At 32.8% G+C, this 6,218-nt stretch overlaps 1 pseudogene; it reads left to right on the forward strand.

Moving 5' to 3' along the window:
* Nucleotides 1-4,548: 4,548 nt before the first annotated feature.
* On the forward strand, nt 4,549-5,964 carry LOC147712029 (uncharacterized; annotated as a pseudogene).
* The last annotated feature ends 254 nt before the right edge of the window (nt 5,965-6,218 follow it).

A 6,218-nucleotide genomic window follows, 5' to 3' on the forward strand; every position in this document is an offset into this window, starting at 1 on the left:
TGCAGGAAAATTAGTGGTTTTAATTAGGGAAGTGTATTGTAATGTTAAAAACTGCACGGAAATACCGCAAAATCATTGAGATATTCAAAATAATACGCGAGTAATATAATAAGTACTCGAGTAACATAGAAAAATACTCATATTTTTGAAAACTAACATATTACACCGAGATAACGATGTACTTAAAAGAAAACGTAAAAAAGATTAATAATTAAATGAAAATTAAACTTTAAAGAGAAACAGAAAGATTTTACGTACAGAGAACCGCCATTTTAAACACAGTAGAATGAAATGAAGTCCATCTACCATTTCCATGACATAAAATATCAACAAGACTTTCAAAATGGATGCCAAAACGGAACGAAACAGTGAAAACTTCACTTCAAAAGAAAACATTTTAAATTATGTGTTTCCACATCAAATGACTGAAAATAAAATTAAAAATGAAACAGTGTAATTTAGACCAAAAGTGATGGAAATTACGAAAAAGTATAAATACATGTAAGCCACCATTTTGAAGTCAGTTGATTATCAACTACCAGAGTGACCAGACGTGAAAACCTGACCCTCTGACCTCTTGAACTAATTATCAACGAAAGCGAACTTTGAAGCATTTCTCTATCACATTGAAGTAAGTTAATAAAACGACATTAAAAAATGTTTAATGTTAACACATCAGCAGCAATATGTTAAACATTTATTTTTAAAATAGATTAATTAATAGAATATTAACCATTAAGTAAGGAAATATTTGAAAATAATGATAAGCAACTGTTACGATACTTTAAAATTAATAAACGTTAATAGTATAAAAACAATGTAATTTTTTTATAGGAAAATATTTTATTATGACATATACTATATTTTTAATAAAACAACCCAAAATATTTATTCCATTTATAAACAGTTCTTCAACCAAGTGAGATGAAAAAACCCACTTTTCAAAATAAAGTTTATAATTTAAACAACGAGTTTACTCAGCACGATTGAAAAAAAGGTAATTTTTTTTACTAATGTTAAAAAAAAACAGAAGTAAAGACCTTACATTCCAGCCGAATAAATATTCCATTCCCTAGAATTATTTTTTTCTCACAGAAAAACGAAGTTGGTTTTAGAAATCGACATTCAATTCTAAAAACAATCGACAAGATTTAAAGAAGGTAAATGTTACGAAATTTAATGAAAATATAAATAAAACAATAAATAAAGCCATAACCAACGGTTTTTGAAATTCTAAATATTAATTGAAAATGCAACAGTACAGAAAGTGTGAAAAAATGTAGATTTTTATTTAATATAAAACTTGTGAGTTATTAGTAGATCACAATCAATCGAGAACAGATTTTTTAAAAATGTAAAATATATTTTTTAGATAGTCAAAAATATCTTCTGAAGCACTGCCAAGTCGAAAAATAAAAGTGAGAATACCAGTCGACAAAGCACGTCAAAGAAAAACATATCCAAAAAATTTGGACTATCAGCAAGGTAAGTGCTGGATAGTGTAAAAGTGCCTATAATAATTCTTATTCAAAAAATTTGCATTAGTAGAGTAAATGAATAAGCATAAGCGAAAAAACATGCCACTTTAGTAAACCTACCCTCCCCCCCACCCCCTGAAAAAATATACCAATGAATATATAAGTAAAGAAAGCAAGACAGAGTGGTCACACAGTGGCCAGATTCATTTTATCTACATAGAAAACATTTGCAATACCTTACAGAGTTTAACAGTAAAACGTTTGATTTAATTTCCTGTCCTTTGCGTCTGAAGCAAAACCACTCATTGATTTTTAAATCTTCAAAATATTTTTTAGATACTCAAATTTATCTTCTGAAGCACTGCCAAGTTACAAAAAAACTGAGAATACCAATCGACAAAGCACATCATAGAAAAACATATCAAAAAGCAAGGACTATCACTAAGGTAAGTGCTGGATAGTGTAAAAGTGCCAGTAACAAATCGTATTCAAGTAATGTGCATTAGTAGAATAAGTGTATAAGCTAAACGAAAAAACATGCAAGTTTAGTAAGCCTCTCTCCACCCCCCAAGACACCCTAAAAAAGCAACCAAGAAAAACATAAGCAAATGAAGCAAAACCGAGTGATTAGACAGTAGGCAGATAGGTTTTATCTAGACGCAAAACATTAGCACAACCTTGCACAGTTGAGCAATGAAACGTTTCATTACTTTACATGTCCTTTGCTTTAAAAGGAAAACCACTCATTAAATGTTTAAAATATATTTTAGAAACTCAAATTTTTCTTCTGAAGAACTGCCAAGTAGAAAAAAATCTGTCAATACCAGTTGACAAAGCACGTCAAAGAAAAACCTATCAAAATACAAGGACTATCACTAAGGTAAGTGCTGGATAGTTTAAAAGTGCCAGTAACAAATCGTAATTCAGTAATGTGCATTAGTAGAGTAAGTGGATAAGCATAAACGAAAAAAACATGCCAGTTTAGTAAACCTCTCAGCCCCCCCCACCCTGAAAAAGAACCAATAAATACAAAACTAAATGAAGGAAAACAGAGTGGTTAGACAATGACCAGATTGCTTTTATCTTGAAGCAAAACATTAGTGCAACCATGGACAGTTTGCAAGTAAAACGTTTTAAAACTATACATGTCCTTTGCTTTTAAAAAAAACACTCATGAAATGTTTAAAATATATTTTAGATTCTGAAATGTATCTTCTGAAGCACTGCAAAGTAGAAATAAAACTGAGAATACCAGTCGACAAAGCACGTCAAAGAAAGACATATCAGAAAACTAAGACTATCAGCAAAGTAAGTATTGGATACTGTAAAAATGCCACTAACAATTCTAAATTCAGAAAAGTGCATAAGTAAAGTAATTGCTAGATAGTATAGGGGTGCCACTTACTATTTAAACTCAATAAAAGTGCATGAGTAGGTTAAGTGCTGGATAGTGTAGATGTGCCATTTACTTTTATTACTTCAGAAAAGTGCATGAATAGAGTAAGAGCAGGATAGTGTAGGAGTGCAAATTACTATTCTAACTCCAGAAAAATGTATGAGTAGAATAAGTGTTGGATAGTAAAGAAGTGCTGTTTACTATTGTAACAAAAAAAATGCATTATTATGATAAGTACTGGAAAGTGTAGGAGTACCACTTAATGTAAAAACTCTGTTAAAGTACATGAGTAAAGTAAGTGCTGGATAGTGTGGGGATGCTATTTACTATTCTTACTCCAGAAAAGTGCAGGAGTAGTGTAAGTGCTAAAAAGTGAGAAACTGCCACTTACTATCCTAACTGTAGTAAAGTGCATGAGTACGGAAAGTGCTGAATCGTATAGGAATGCCAATTACTATTCTTACTCCAGGAAAGTATATGAATAAGGTAAGTGCTGGATAAAGTAGAGGTGCTACTTACTAATCTAACTCTAGTAAATTGCATGAGTAGGGTATGTGCAGAATAGAGTAAGAATTCCACTTAGTATTCTAACTCCAGTACAGTACATGAGTATAGTAAGTGCTGGATAGTGTAGAAGTGCCACTTACTATTCTAATTCCAGAAAAGTGCATGAGTACGATAAATGCTAGTTAATGTAGGAATGCCACTTACTAATCTACCTCCAGAAAAATCCATGTGTACGGAAAGTAATGAATAGTGTAAAGATGCCACTAAGTTTAAAAATTCAAAAAAGATGAGTACATTTTTCAAAGTTCAAAAAAGAAAAACAAATAAAACATTTGAAAACATATAACACATTCTCCAATCGTTTTTTTAGAGCCAAACGAGAAAAACAAAAAACGAAAAAGGAACTGGAAAACAGCCCATACAAAAACAAGTTACAAGAGTTGGAAGAAAACAACAAAGCAAACTTCAAAACACAAAGGTAATTTTTAAATATAAACACATCTCATCTGCAAATTAAATTGCAAATAATACTTTAAGAAAAAAGCAGAATAGTATAGACATGGCACATACTGTTGTAATTCTTAAAACGTGCATGAGTACGGTAAGTGCTGAATAGTATCTAAGTGCCATTTACTGTAGTAATTCTCACAAAGTACATGTGTATGGTAATTGCTGGATAGTGTATGGTGTCACTTACTATTTTAAATCCAGGAAAGTGCATGAGTAGAGAAAGTGCTGGATAGTGAAGAGATGCCACTTACTATTCTAACTCCAGGAAAGTGCATGAGTAGGGAAAGTGCTGGATAGTGAAGAGGTGCCACTTAGTATTCTAACTCCATGAAAGTGCATGAGTAGGGAAAGTGCTGGATAGTGAAGAGATGCCACTTACTATTCTAACTCCAGGAAAGTGCATGAGTAAGGAAAGTGCTGGATAGTGAAGAGGTGCCACATACTATTCTAACTCCAGGAAAGTGCATGAGTAGGGAAAGTGCTGGATAGTGAAGAGGTGCCACTTAGTATTCTAACTCCAGGAAAGTGCATGAGTAGGGAAAGTGCTGGATAGTGAAGAGGTGCCACTTACTATTCTAACTCCAGTTTAATTTTTTTTTTAAAAACATAGAAAAACATAGTAATTTTTATTATCTCTTTTCTTTTTTTCAACAGATAATGTCAAGCCAGGCCACAGCATCTTACACCAATTCAAGGAAAGGAAACAGACGTCTTAAACATTGTGGGTATATATATTGTAATGAAAGGATAAGTGAATCAAGGAGACATTGGAGGTGTGTGCAATATTATTCTTCCCGTTGCAGCGGCAGAGCGGTTACTGTTGGTGACAACGTAATCAAAACAACTGAACATAACCACTCTGCCTCTGCAATGGAGATAGAAATACGCGAAACAATAAACAAAATGAAAGATATTGCATCCACCTCCAATGAAACTCCTGGTCAAATTTTAAGAGAGGTTGCACAACATATCCCTGGACATGTTGCTTGTAATATGCCTACTATCCCAAATTTGCGTAGAATTATTCAACGTAAAAAGCAGGCAAGTAACACACACACAGTTACTCCACAAACTTTTGCTGACATTATTATTCCACATGATTTAACTCTTTCTTTCTCTAATGAACCTTTCTTACTCTATGACAACCAAAACCCTCTTAAACGAATTCTAATATTTAGCACTCCCCGTAACCTTTTTAAATTAGAGAATACTGAAATTTGGATGATGGATGGGACGTTTAAATGTACGCCCCATCCTTTCACCCAAATTTATAGCATTCATGCACAAATTAACAAAAATGGAGATCCGTTACTGTATAGTTTGCTACCAGATAAGCAATCTGCAACCTACACTGAATTTTTGTCAGTGATTAAAGAGAAAACATCTGGAAAAAGTCCTAGGAAAATCATTATAGATTTTGAATTGACTATGATCAATGTGATCAACAAATTGTACGTGGATACCCAAATTCAGTGATGTTTTTTTCATTTTTCTCAGGCATATTGGCGTAAACTTCAAAAAACATCCCTGGTTACAGATTACTGCTCAGATAGCAAATTACAGGTTGAATTAAAGAAATTAACAGCACTTTGTTTTGTACCTCCTGATAGTGTAGATGAGTACTACACTGCAATTTCTGAATCAGAATATTTTGTTGAAAATGAAGAAAAATTGGCACCCTTGTTAAATTACTTCGAGGACACATGGATTGGGCGTCTAAGCAGATCAGGTCGCAGGAGGAAGCCACGTTTCCATGTGGAGTGGTGGAACTGCTACTCAACCTGCTTGGAAGGAGGTGCCAAAACAAATAATGCCATAGAGGGATGGCACAACTCCTTCAGTCATACAATTGGCAAACATCATCCAAATTTCTACTCTTTTTTGAAAACTTTGAAGAAGGAGCAAAGTTTTCAAGAAATGAGACTTGCACAGGCATTAACAGGTAGCCTAAATTCACGACCTTCAAGACAAACAAAGGAGATGTCCGAGAGACTATTGGCTGTACTTCAACAATTTTCGTTGAGTGTGGCATTAGACTACCTGGAAAATGTTGCTAACATATTACATTTCTAATCATTAATCACAATCTTACTTTCCTGCTTTTTCCTTAATTTTCTTTTTACACATTTATTTCAATTGGCATTTTTCTAAAACATTTTTTAAATTAATATTCGTCGGGTTCCCTTACCTTAAGAAGTCTTCATTTTTTCTGCTGCACCATTGACAAATGGAGAAAAATCCATTTTGATTTTCTTTTCCAAAAAAACCCTTACAATCCATTCTGAAGTCACTCTTCTCTTTTTTTTATTAAAAAAAAATAAATTTTC

This window comes from Lissotriton vulgaris, chromosome 5 (genome assembly GCF_964263255.1).
Source record: "Lissotriton vulgaris chromosome 5, aLisVul1.2, whole genome shotgun sequence".
NCBI classification, from domain to species: domain Eukaryota; kingdom Metazoa; phylum Chordata; class Amphibia; order Caudata; family Salamandridae; genus Lissotriton; species Lissotriton vulgaris.